The sequence below is a fragment of the Erithacus rubecula genome (genome assembly GCF_903797595.1).
Source record: "Erithacus rubecula genome assembly, chromosome: 5".
Taxonomy (NCBI): domain Eukaryota; kingdom Metazoa; phylum Chordata; class Aves; order Passeriformes; family Muscicapidae; genus Erithacus; species Erithacus rubecula.
The window spans coordinates 59,267,881-59,282,274 of NC_136687.1; the positions used below are offsets into that span (position 1 = coordinate 59,267,881).

General features: G+C 37.8%; 1 protein-coding gene across 1 annotated transcript in view; it reads left to right on the top strand.

The window, feature by feature from the left end:
• Positions 1 to 3,121: 3,121 nt before the first annotated feature.
• Positions 3,122 to 14,394, top strand: part of MAML3 (mastermind like transcriptional coactivator 3) — a 237,366-nt gene continuing 226,093 nt past the window's right edge. Inside the window, exon 1 of the mRNA XM_079306289.1 lies at positions 3,122 to 3,190. The gene's annotated coding sequence lies outside the window, so the exon portion shown is untranslated. The remainder of the gene's footprint in view (positions 3,191 to 14,394) is intronic.

Genomic DNA, 14,394 nt, shown 5'->3' on the forward strand with positions numbered 1-14,394 from the left:
TCTAAAATGCATCCAATATATCACTTTCCCACTTGATATAAACCACAGCATTTTAAAATTACATGCCTTGTTAGGAAATGGCAGCTGCCAGTCCATTTCTCTTTTAATGTACCTTGGCAGAAGGAGCTGTGGCCTGTGTTTAGTGCAGGCTAATAAAGCACTAATCCTACCAGTGGGTTCACAGGATGTTCAGTGCTGGGCTGGCACTGTGGAACAGTAACCTACTTGCAGAGCAGCAGTTTTCTAAGGTGGTAACAGAAGTGTACTAAATGTGTTATTCACAGATTTCATCTGTAAGCTGAGGTATGTTTATACTTGTTAGTAAGTGTCATAAGTGTTTATTTTTTTCCTCTGCTTCCTTTCTTACTCACCCTTCACTAGTTTAATGTACTTACAAGCCATGCTGTGGTTGAGATTGACCAAATTTTGAGATAGATTTCAAGGTGCTTGTGCTATGCACATGCCCATCATTATTTGCAAATGCTGCATCCAAAACTGCCACCTAAGAGCCATCCAGAACTGCCCACATCCTCTGATTTACTGCATGTGATTTTTATGAATGCATGCATATTGTTCTTTCCTGCATGAGTAATTTTTTTTTAATTTGGATCTGCTCGCTCAAAATGAGTGACTTGTTCATAACGTCTTGTAGGTATGTCTTAAAATAGACCCACTTTGCTTCACACTTGTACTTTCTACCCTCTCAGATTTCCTGTTGTGTGTCTTTCTAGACTTGGAGAACATCTATCTTCTAAGTAAAAAAAACAAAAAGAGAATAAAAAATAAATCTACTGCTTCAGACAGCTTCACATACTTCCTAAAGTTTAATTCTGTTATGATTCTTGTGTAAACCAGACAGTGACTGGGCAATGGGTGAACCTATCTATATTTCACTAGTGTGTGCTCTTCCATTTCCCATTCCTTTTTCTTTCATCTGATACATCATCATTCTTAACTAGGTGCTTCAGGATATGTACAGTGGAACAGGATTCTTCTCAGGACTTTGGAATGATCTATCTGCTCTTCTCTTTGAATGAAAGCCCTTTCTGCTTCAGTACATTGATCCATGATTCTAGAGATGGCAGTAATTCAGGAACAGGCTTCAAGCAGTTTCTGCCTCTCTGATAATATTTCACAGTGCTCATTAAAGACACTAGGAAATTGTTGGTTAGCTCACCAGAAGTATCAGTGTAGAAAATGATGAGAGACTTTTTTTCTTTCAATACTCTAAAGTTGTGCTAAATATTTCCTACGTATTTTTGGAATACAGAGTTCTGTAGCTTTGGGAAGAACCTCTCCTATCCCAGGGTGTGTGTTCCTTCTGCTTTTGGCAATATATTTGACCACTAGAATCCTTCTGAAGTGAGTGTGACCCAGCACACAGGAACTCTTCCTTCTTCTTGGGCATCCCTAGGCCCCTCCAGGTCTGTAACCAGCTGACCTGTTTGCTGCTTCATTTCCTTAAATGGAAAACATTTCAGGTTTTAAATGTGTGGCCATTGAAACTGTCATTGTCAAATGGATGGGGAAGGCCTAATCCAAAGAAAGTTTGTTGATTAGCCAACAATTAAATGCATGTAATACTAATAGATTTTACTTTGTAATAGGATTGCAGAAGTGGGTGGGTCTCAATGCAGACATAACTTTCTGCACAGCAGTTTAAGTGCTGAGATCTCCAGTTTGAGTACTTCAGCAATGTGGATTAAGTACAGATTTCAGAGCTGCCTGAGAATTAGGGCTGGTTCAGGAGTACAGTAAGTGCCTCATGCTGCAGCAGCAAGGCAGACATTGGTACACAGCCCAACAGGGTGTCCTCTGCAGCTTTTCTCAGAACCTTACCAGGAGAAAAAATAGGGGAGACACACAAAGCATTTTCACCATTTCAAACTTCTTTTGCAAAATCAGATGTGCTCTCTTCATGGCCTGAATCCTGCCTGCTCTGGGCTTGATGAACTTCACTGGATATTCTTACCAGGCTGCCTGCTCTTGCTGCAGGCTTTGAAGGAGAGGGTCATGTGGCAGCTGCATGTGCTGGTCTTGGGTCCTCTGTGTGTACCAATAGAGAATTTTGGCTTTTTCATAGCCCTGTAATGTGCAACTCATGAAGATTGGGTCCAGAGTACCAGGCAGAATTCCAAGCCTGGAATAAGTGATGATTTATTAGCTGAAACAGATATGGCATTTGTCATTTTCTCTGCTGAAACAGTGGCCAAACCACATGAACAAGCTGCTGCTCCTCACTTGCAGTGCTCTGCAGAATAAGGTGTGTCAAAGAATTATAAAGCCTGTGCACATGTTTTTTTAAAGCCCTATACTTTAATAAATATTATTATTGCTTGCATTCAGATACCCCAATTGAAGATCTCTAGTTTCCTGTTGTCACACCTCTGGTTTCTAGAGGAACCTGCAGTGGAATGCAGTCATGTAACACATTTGCTCAGTCATTTGTTTCTTGCTTATTTTGGATGTTGTCTATTTGAGCTGCAGCTATGCTGGCTTTTCTTTAGTACAAGTCTCCTGGAGGGTTTTTGCTGATGGCATCTGTGGCTAAAGCTGGTCTGGAGAGATGAATTATTTAATGGGATTAATGCATTTAATGGACTTGATGATCAATAGCACTTATAACAATACAATAACAGGGAAGTCTCAGTTGAGAGTGAGAGATGTTTCCATATGTGATAAAAACAATTTCTGGAGAAAGAAGTGGTCTTTGGACATATTTTTGTTTTTGGGTTTTTTTCCCCTAAAGATATGTTATTTCCCAGTGATTTTAGTAGAATTGTGCATAGATCTTAGTTTTATCACGAGTCTTACTTTTGGTTATGTCTTGCATTGTAACCTAAGACAAGGGAAAAGAGAAAACAGTAAGAACTTAATTAAGTTCAATTTCCAAACCAAGTAAATGATTCAAGAGGGAAAGAATGAAGCTGTGACAGAAATGCCAAAATCCAAGTTTCAAAAATGTTACTCTGTAAGTGGTTCAACCTGAAAGAATAATATTTGGGTTGTTTTGACCTTTGTGCTCTTCAGCCATCAGCATTAATGCTGCTAACACCTCTTTGGGGATGAAAAAAAGTGGCTCTCAGAAGCTGCATGTCTAATAATGGGATTACCTGGTATGGGCCAAAAATGGAGCAAATGAAAGAGCAGCAAGAAGCTTTCCTGTGTCTGTGCCTCAGCAGAAATTTCTGTAAATGTGGGGAGGAACTAAAAGCCCTTCACTCGCCTCTGTGCTGTGATTCACAGCTTCTTTGGCTTTGATCAGAAATATAAGGCAAGATCCTACTACCTGGGTAGAGGGATGGGGTGGAAATCTGGCCTTTTTTTTTTTTTTTTTTTTTTAGGAAAACTACACTGAACAACTTAACATGAAATGATATCTTCATGGGGCAAAGTTAAGTTTGCTTTATAATTATTATGGGGTTTTCCCTTTGGGAATGAAATGCAGTAACTTTAGAGGTGATCTGGGACAGTTTCAGACAAAGTGCAGATGGCTGCATGTGCAAGAAATTAATGGGTGAAGAGCTTTCCTAAATTCCATGGATTCACTATAAAAGAAAAAACCATGGGCTTATTAGTTCTCCTTATCTAGTGTATGAAGAGCCAGATCCTAAGATACATGCATGGTTTTTCCTTTGACAAACCCTTAGCAAAATTGTGGTTAGGAAGCAAACAAACCCATCTAAGCATCTTCTCAGATGTGACTCTTTGCAGTACTTTTCTCATTAGTAAGAACAAGCTGTGAGAGGGTGTATTTGCCATACAAAGGGGAAAGGAGTAATCTTTTTTTTTTTCTTTATACTATCTTTCACAGGAGATCCCCTTCATCTTTGACTTTAGAGCAATAGACCTCAGTCCCTTTCCTTGTATTAGTTCCCAATGCAGCAGTAGTTCCACACTCCAGCACTGTGAATCAACAGCCAGGCTTCAATGATGAGTTTGACATTCATTAATGCTAATTATTCATGCTCTGTGTGTTGGATGCTTTTGCACATGCATGGACCTCAGATCTCTACAGCTATTTTGTTTGATTATCTAAGAATTTTCTAAAATATATTGCTTTGTAGGCAAATGATCCTCTCTACTAAAAGTAGGGAAGATATTTCCAAGGCATTTTGTAATGTCCCTAAATAAGTGTCTGGAAGTGGGCCCCTTGCCATTTAGATTGAAGCTGGTTTTGAAGGAAAGCTGCATAAAGTGTTAAATTTAACAAAGATTCCCCTCTCCAGGTCCATAGCAAGTGTGGCATGAAATGTGAGGGGTTTTAGGGTGATATCTTTCAATTAACATTCAAAATCATGGTTATTTGGGGTAAATTTCAAAGATGGACCCATGGGTATCAGCTAAAGGATGTAGTACCAGACTTGACTCCTCCAGAAGGGATTTTCTTGGTGTATTCTGAACTGGAAAGCATCAATATCAGTATTGTGGGGTTTTTAATTGTGTTTTTGGGTTTTTTTGGGGTTTTCTTTTTCTTTTAAAGGAAGCATTTCCTTCAGTTTATTTGAAGAAGTCTGACTGAGAGACTTTTTTTTTTTTTTTAAATTGAAGTTGCAGTGGCAGTTGTTGCTTGGGTCAGCAGAGTGCAAGGTCAGCTTCCAATTACCAGTAACTAATGGAGAAGTACATTTTACTAAATCATTGCCTTGATACAGTGGCATTGATTTTAAAATATGGATGGGGCAATGAGTGTTCTCATACACTCACAATGCAGTTCACCAAGGTGAGCTAGGCTGACATGGTGCTTGTGGCATACTAGGAATACATCTATTAAAATTGGGAGTCCAAGGGTAGTTAATTTGCATTTCACTCTGCTAAATATGCCCAACATCTATGTGCAGTTCTTGTAAGGTTTTGGCTCTTTTTAGTTTGAGTTTTTTAACAGAATGTATTTCTGAGCAGAGTAGAAAGTGGAACTGAGCAAATCTATGAAGGTTCCTGTTTTGGTGGGAATGTTTGCTTGATTCTTGGAGTGCCAGAGTAACAAAACTCAGCAACGAATTCTTACACACAGAGCAAGGAAACAAAACCTCAGCATTTCTAGTTCTGCTTTTTGTTGTTCACCCCTAATTTTAGCATTTTATACTGTGAATCTAATATCCACAGCACATATCCCTATGTGAAGTCAGTTTTGTGTGATGAGGCTTGATTAAGTGATGCAGTTGTCACCTGTACATACAGATTTTAAAAGTTTGGCCTTTGGATATACAAATAAATATTTGGAATGCAAGGGGTTTGGTGGCTCAGTAAGCCAACATAAGCAACATTTGTAATGCTGAATTTTCCTGTACCACAGTTGCCTTCACAGTAGAACTTATCTCAGGATTTGATGTGGAGTGCAGCAATTTGTGAAATTTGCTTACAGCTGTGCCAACAACCCTGTAAAAATGCTTTGTATTAGTTTCCTAAGCTCTGAGGTGTTTGATTTCTGACAAAATATATCTTAAATAACATTTTGCCAGAAATGCCACCTAGAAATATAACAATTTCAGAAATTTTTCAGAAATGAAAAAGTTTGCCAGGAGAATTTACCTAAGTGTAGTCCTCTGTAACAAATATGACTTGAGCTTTACTGGGCAGCTCTTCAGGCTCTGCCCTGCAGTGTTTTTTCAAAGAAACTGTGAACCTCTTTAATTTTATTGTTTATATTTGTTGTACCTGATACTTAACCACAGATGGAAAGTGAATGAAATAAGGCAGACAAGACTGCATCTGCCAAGGAAAAGGATGTTGTGGTAATCAAGATGAGAATCAGTTTCAGCTGTGTGGATGGGTAAGAAAAGTCATAGTTTAGATTTGTTATCCAGTAAGAACATAAAAGACACACAGGTCATCAGCTTGTGCTGAACAGATTAACTTCTAATGGAAAGTACAGGTTGTTTGTCTCAAGCAGGTGTTTATTGAAACAGTTGTCAAGCTGTTAATTTCAGAGGAAGTGGGAGGGAGGGTGAAAAGACAGAAGAAAGAGGTAGAGAATAAACTGTAAAAGGTTTTTAGCACTGCTTTCATATGTCAGCATACCACAGGCAGATGGCATGGCATATATCTGATCATAAGGTGCAAGTTGGTCTTTTTCTTTTTTTTTATTTTTTTTTTTTTTTGGTGTTTCTCAAATCAGGATCCTTGGTGACATTGATGGAGTGTTGTGCATCCACCCTTAGAGATCATGATTCTCATGAACTAACCAGGCCCTGCATGACTTAATAGATACACCTGTGCCTCAAACTCCAGCAGAGCAACAGATTGGGCTTAAATTATTAACTGAGCTCTGATTTATGGGTTTTTACCAACCCTGTGTCCTGCTGACAGTAACCACTTTCCTAATGAAGTTTGATTCTCCTTCCTTCCTTCATAGCAATGTTTGGGTTCTTTTAAGTGTTTTTTACTGAAAATGCTATTGGCTGGAGCAACAAGTACATCATTTTCTCCCAGTTCAGGTACAAGTAAAGCAGTTTATTAGTTAAGAGTGCAGACAGAATCTGGCAAACAAGTGATCACAGAATTTGCTGCTCTCTGGAATATCTAAGGATAGTAACTGGGCCTTTTCTTCTTCTGACATTCAATCCATGGAATAATGCTTTAATGGAAATTGGTTTATGTGATTAAAAAGATACATAATTGTCTCAAAATTACACTTCATAGATACAAAGCATTGAGTCCTAGTTAGTCATCACTATATTCTGTTACTGGGCATCTTTCTTGTATGGTCCCCAAACAATCTTTTCTATGTAATAATTATGAATTCATGTGAAAGGTAACCTGTAGCATGGAGAACTTGCTTGGAATATTTCTCTGTGAAATCTTGTTGAAAATGTGAGGGATGGATTGCTCTGCACAAGTGAATGTTTTGATTGCTGCTCCTTTTACTTGGTTAGGTGATGCAAATAAGTCCTGAATTCACAAAAGTTGCAGTTGCATGTTGTGATATTTTTAGATACAAGAGAACAGTGCTGAGGCCTGGGAACCCATTAGGTAAAGTGACTTTGCTACTTAAGGGAAAAAACCCAAAGCCCAACAGATTTATACCAGGGGAAGCAAGATTTGCATTTCTGAATAAATGTGTGGCTCCTTCTGTTCCTGAAGAGCAGTAGGTGGTGTAAGAAAAGGGAGGAATACAAAGAGCTCCAAAATCATGTAACCTGTCATGCAAGGTTGTAGATGACACAATACTTCTTTTCTGCTAACACTCTTGGTAAGATTTCACAGTCCAAGGAGTCAGACAAGGTCTTCTGCAATAATCAGAGAAATGAAAATTCTTTTCCTGTCAATTGTGTTGCAATGGAATTTCTCCTGAATTATCTTTGAGGATCCCAGAAACCTATTCTTTGCTTAGGTTGCTTATGGAAGAAAGAAAATCTAATATTCATGAGGTGAAATAATGTTTGGATGGCTATTATAATGATTGCTGCTTGAGTGATACTTTGACTTCACCCATAGTTCAGTGCCACTTGAGAGACTTGAATAGCATTTAACTCATCCTTTCTTGGGGCCATTTTATACAATTTTATTCCTATTTCAATAAAAATATCAATAGGAATTGCAATTAAAATTGAATGTACTTGAATTGCAGCTTCCCTTTTGTGAAATTATTGCAACAGGCATCTACATCAAGAGCAAGAATTTGCCATTTGTTGATCATTGCCAGAGATTTGTTGGAGTTTTTTTAACTTCAAGTTCAAAAATTTCCTAACTATATTTTGTAAATATGTTTATTACCAGTTAAAATACTCTGCTTCCACAGTGAGACACTAGGAGTTCAGAAGACAGACACTCCAAGTGTATCACTGATAAAAATGTCTAGGGTAAGTTTGGGCAAGGTCTGGTGTTGTTCTCCCTTTTTCTCACTTGGGAATCTCTCTTCTCCTAAGATCTCTCTGGTTCATCTGTTTAGACTATTTGCCCTGCTCTGAAGAACAATTTATTTGATATTTGAACTATACCAGTTTTACTTGGGGTTAATTTATCCCACTGGTCATCTCTGTTCTCATTTGGTGTTCAGTTGCTCTTGCTGTTCCAGTACTTGGTAAATACTCACTTGCACTTGTTTAAAAAGCCTTTCAGTTTTCTACTGAAGATTTAAAATTTGGATTAGCAAAGTTTGAATACAATTGTTTTCAGCATCTCATTTCCTTGCCAATTGAAAGCAGACTATTTCAAAAGAGAGGTGTCTTCTAAAATAATTAGGGCTACAGCACAGTCCTGTAAATCAGACTTTACCTCAAAAAGATGTAGCCACTACTGTGTGACTGTCAGGATTTTTAGATTTTCAAGAAATGTAGAAAAACCCACCTACCTCTCCCTACTTTCCATCTGTGTGATTTTAGATCAGGACATTTTTTGGTGCTTTTAAATTAAATTGAGCTGTGTGGCTATTCTTTTGGGGAATAGAATCTAAGTTTTCAGGTCTCTGACCTTTTGATTTAATATTTCAATGCACAAAATTTAGCCCATTTAACTGATTGCATCCTGAATCTAATGTTGTCAATGACTTCCCTAAGATAAGTTACAGCACCTTGATTTCTTTTCACTAGTCATGTTCTAAGCATGAGAATTTAGGAATTTACTGCAATGTGAAGTTCCATAAATCTGGCAAGGTTACAGGTCAACATAAATGGTTGGTTGTGTGTACTGATCTAACAGAATATTTGATGTGATTATATTGAAACTGAACAGGAGGAGAATGTTTGCTTATTTTGTCAGAAGATTGCTTTAGTAGATTATGGTGATTTCTGGTTTTTGTTGAATTATATGAATTAGATCTGCATCACTGGGAAGCATCCAGAAAGTCCTCAAGTATAACTATTGACTTTTAGAAAATATAAATTTAAATCTACCTTCTTGTAGATGACCTTCATGTGCAGGCTTTTGTTTTAAAGTTTGAGTGTCTGCTGTGGAGAAGAGCTGTTGAAACTACGGGATTTTGTTGATGCAGAAGAAATAGGAGAAATTGGTTAAGGCTGAGGCTGGACAAGTTATTAGTTTGAGCAGAGTATCTTGGTTTGACAGTATTTTTGTGCCCACTTGCCTGAAGAGAAAACTGCTGTAGAGGGCACAAGGCAAAGCATGCAAATGAACTGTATTTGTTTTATAGAAATGTAAGTCCTGTAGCTCTTCTGCCTCTTCCTCCTCCAGAAACAAACACAAGTGCCTTTTGCTCCAGATTTGTGTTTGCCAGTAATTAATGCTTCAGTATTCCACAGCCTTGGTTCTAACTGTGGATCAGGACACTGGAGGGCATGACAGCTAAAAGCAAAGAAGTGAGTCCATTCTGATCACTGTATGCTAGGAAATTAAATACTTTGCCTTATTATTGCAGGATACAATTCCCTCTCTTTCCTTGGAAGTAGAGACAGGTAAGGTACATAACCTGCTACCCACTTTTAATGGTTAAACAAACAATTTTCTTTTTCAAACAGATGTTGCCTACAGGAATGGTTTAAAATGTATGGAATATGTACTGCTTGAGTTTAATTTATTTTTATGATTAACATTTACTTTAAAGTGTTCTGATCAGACTGAAGTTATTTATGCTTACATAAGTAACAAAGAAAACTTGCACATTCACAAATGAAGTGTGAACACTTGGTAGCTTTGAAATTTGCTTTTGTTGTTTTATTTGCTTGCCTGTGACTTTCACATTAACAGCGTGCTTCTAAAATGCTTATTTGCAGATGTCACTTTAAATATTATTTTTCAAGAGTTTATTTTTCTTAGAAAACAGATGTCTGTAATTATCTTCTTTGACCTTGAGACTTATCAAAGTCAAATAGGTAATCATCCAATCAGACAGGGTATCATTATCAGAAGAAAAGTAATTATAATCTGAATATGTTTGAACATGATTATTGCAAGCTTGAAACAGTTGCACTTCTGATTGGGGCAGAACTAAAGACATTATCACTTCATAATTCACATGATGTAATTTCACTTACTCTTGTCATTTTGGAATATGAAGAGCTAAATTTACTCAACAGTGTAGTTCTTAAAACTTGAAAAAAGTATCTAATACCTTCTCTAAAACCAGAAGGATTCTCAAAATCTTTATACTGGAATTAAGGAAAATTGTCTTTAAAAAGCACAAGAAATAAAACAATTGAGAGGAGTCTCTGAAAGGGCTGAGGAGTACAGCATGTTTTTCTTTGGAATCAAGTTCTCAGTTGGAGAATAGATGGGGATAAGGAGAATTCTTAAATATGTGGTCTGCCCATGGTAGAAGTTTGGATTGTTAGGATGTGATGCTTTCACCTGGTAAGACAGGTAGAACTTGAGCTCAGAAGTCACACTAATCTCCTAGGCAGAGAAAGTTATTTTAAAAGAAAATTCCTGAAGAGATTGTACCTGCTGGAGTTTGTGTAGGTCTGAAGAACAATGTCACCATGATCAGTTGCTGAATATTCCTGCTCTGCAGTAACAGATCCTGATGGTTGACTTTGCCAAGTGTGAGCCAGCAGAGCTAGAACCAGCTGACACCAAAATTCCCACTGGGGGTACTCCAGATTCTGTGTACAGTGTTTCAGCACTGTGCTTTATGTTCAAATTGGGTGATCCAGGAATTTCTGCTTATGTTTTGAATGTCAAATTCTGTTTTACTGGTCCTGCACAAAATGCATGTGTGGAGTATGGACTGGCTCATCAAGCAGTTTCAAAGAGGGCAAAGCTTCCCAGATCCCTGGGGAAATCTGTCAGAATAACCTACCTGCACTGTTGGCCATTTCTTGGATCTTGCACACAGATGGGGAAAATTAAAATGGGAAAATTAAATGGGAAAGCATTAGATTCTCTGTGGACCATTTGAAAACCAAATAAATTTAAAAGATGAGGCAATGGGTTCTTTCACAGCAGGATATGTCTTGTGGTGATATGGATGGGTTTGGGTTTTTTTGCTTGGGACATTTTTCAGAGCTTCACAGAGACTTGTAACACCTAGAGATGTCTTGGTGCTTACCACACCTCTGGAAAGGAATCAATATTCTCACACATTAAGAATTACCTGAAGGTTAGCAATCTTAATTAAAGCAAAAGAAATGGAAGTTCTTCTGTAAAGAGAGAAGCCACTTCTGGCATAACCAGTGAGACAAGAATTTGCTTGGGGAAGAGGGAGTAGGGTGGCTGGAAATTCTGCAGAGCTGTTGAACTCCCCCCAAAACTCACTGACTACAGATTTGTAAAGGGCTGCATTCCCATTACAGGAGGTTTATCTGTATGTACCCATATTTCACAATTCCTGTTTAGGCTGGGTGAAAAAAGGAAACCATTCCAGGAATCAACTGCATGATTTAACATTTTTCAGCACTGAAGAAGGAGTTTGTGCACCTTTCAACTCAGCCATGTTCAGAGTCCCTGTGATGCTGAGCATCACTATTAGAACTTTAACACAGAACACAGAGGATGTTGCTGGCTTGCTACAGGAGAGATCTAAACTCTCCATGGGGAAGTGACTTGCACTATCTGAAATTTACAGTGATTAAGCATACACAACTTCTCCACTGGTATCTGTAGGAATGGTTATAGGCAGGAGTTGATGTGCATCTCTCTGAGAACTTTGGATTCAAGTGTTCTTCCTGTTAGTAGGGAAAAATTAGTGTTTTGATGTTGTTGCAGCTTTTAAATCCAGGCATAAACAAAATTATGCTCTGGTGTGTGTTGACAGTGTAGCAGGTGGTTTACTGCCTTTCCTTGCTGGAGAGCAGGGAAGTAACTGTTCAGTAAAAAATGTGACTACTGACAAAGAAAGCAGAGTTATCTTTTTTTTTTCCATTTCTTGTGAGAAGTAGAAATATCTCTGTCCCTGGAAGAGGGAACACAGAGACCAGAATTAGCCTATTGCAGTTCAAAGATTCCATGATACTAGAATAATGTATGACTTGCAATTTTAGTTTCTAGTAATGAATTAGAACAAAATGTTCTTATTCTACTCCTGCTGTTCCATATCAGGGATGAACTAGAAATACCCTTTCCTGATTTTTTTCTAAAAGAAATTTGGGAGACGGGGGGGGAGAATTCTCTAGTGTGACGTGGATAGGATGGAAATAGATTTGGATTTTCATCATGAAAATGCTGAGATAATGAGAAAATGATTATTCCTTAAATCAGATGTTGAATTGCCTAATTGTTGCTGGACTGTTTCTCTCAGAACTGACATTTGGAAAGTGTCAGTTAATGATGAAATTATTTGGCATGCAAAACCAGGTTTTCTGTGGGCTTTGTGGAATTAGGTTGTTTTAGCAGTATGATAAGTGAAACACTAGAAGCTTTTGCCTGTGGTGGGTCTTGGTGGAGAAGAGCTTGGAAAAGCCAGTTCAGGAGATGAGATTTCCCTGCTGGTGCTGCCTGATGTAGACTCTAAGGCATTTCTAGGTGTAGAAATGTAGAAGTTATTTGAGAGGCAAAAGAGAGAACTCATTAAAGCACAGGATTGATTTAAAAGGCAGGCTAGGATTTCTGAATGACACCTCTGTCCTTAGTACCTTCAGAGAACCACAATTTTATATATATTTTTAGCAGAGGAATATTATCTTGCCAAAGAAGTATTCAATGTTTTTTCAGTGGCTCTTTGAAGGGGTCAGTGTACTGTGGTGTCTTGGTCCCAGTGAGGAAATGACAGTGTGCTTAATTAACCAGCTTCCTTTGGGTTATTTTTCTGAATTTGCAGAATTTTGAATGTTTCACTAATGCCATCACTTCACAAGTGCAACCATGTGTAAGTTTGGAGAGTGAGTATTGTCAGGATTTGTCCCAGGCCTTCAGTCAGTCAAGTTTGGCTATTCCTTCTAAATTCTTTCCTGTCTACACACCAGTTTAAAGATGGTCTGTAAAATTCTTGGGTGAAAGGGAGGCCTCCCCAGACATTTCAATCTTCACAAGTGACACCCATGTAAACAATCAATTTTTTAATGAAGAATCTCTTGTGCACTGTCCATTTTCCAGGCATTGATCTCCTTGATCAACACAAATTAAAAACAAGATGGGATGTCCTTCTTCAAGAACATATGAATATGTTCTCCTTACATCATCCTTACAGAGTTTTTTTTTGAGCTAAGAGAAATTCTATTTTACAATTTTACTACTCTTGGTTGAGTAAAGCAATGCTGGGAATATGAAAACACCTCCAATTTTCAATTATTTATCTTTTATTTAGAGATTTTTTCTGATTCTTCAAGATTGAATATTTAGATTAAGGAAGAAAGCACCCAGGTTGTGAATGAGGGAAAATTGTTTTACTGACAAGTTTGTTTTGTTTGTATTTTCATATTTTATTAACAAGCTCAATACTTGCTCCCACATTTCAGGTATTTTTAAATTTCCTTCTTGTGCAATTTTTCCCTTCTCTCTTACTTATTTATCAAGTTAGGTCACGTGAATATTTTTGCAGAAATACCTTAACCTAGTCCAACCTGTTGCTTTTGTTATTGTTCTGCCTCACTACATGTCCATAAATTCATTTAGCTGAACCAAGCTTCATCTTTTTGGAGGAATCAGTCTTTTTTTTTCTTCAGTTTCCCTGCCTTACATGATGGGTTACAGCTGCTTAACACAAAAAGGTTCTTTTCTTTGGTCTGAAATATTCCACTGTTTGTGTCATCTTCCCTGTCCTTCCTGCCCCCAGAGTTACTGTGGCCACAATTCCCTTCTGAGGAGGAAATCCTTCTGGGCACACCAGGAGCATAACTCTGGAGATTTACTAGAAATGGCTCTATAATTAAAAGTGATTCCTGTTTGGAAAATATGAAACTGTAGGCAGATGCTGAACTTCCTCACATGGTCCATTCTGTAAATCACTTATATTCCATGTTATGAGAATGAAATAAGTTATATCCTCTCCAACAGTTTTGAGCCCTGAGCTGTGACAGCACATTGGTATTTATAGGCAGCCAAGTGCATTCATGGAGCTCAGTTAATTGAATAATAAAACTAGTACACATCTCCTAGTTGAAAAGCATCCATTCTTGGGATCCAGTGGCATCTGCCTCAGGGTGCCAAACCATACAGTGGTAGGGCTTGAAATGTCTGGAGCAGTGCTGTTCTCTAACTTAGAATAATGTGGTGCCTTTAACTCAAGCTAAAATGCAAACTGAAATATAGATTCACTATCAGTGGGCTTCCTATAGAAATATTTAATCACCAAGAGAATAATACTCCATGCTCCAAACTCTCAGCAGCTAAAAGCAGCAGAAATGTTGTGAGCTAGCTTCTCTGGAGAAAATTACCTGCAGATAGGCTTCCAGGGAAGCTGCACATATGCATGATTATATGTTGCTATAAGATAAAACAGAATTTGTCTTGCAGTTTTTGTAATACATTTCTTATACAAGCAACTGGTGTTCTCAAAGAAAATTACTTTTTTAGTTCTTATTTATCACACATTTGCCTCCTTTCAGTGTTCTCTTGTGAACT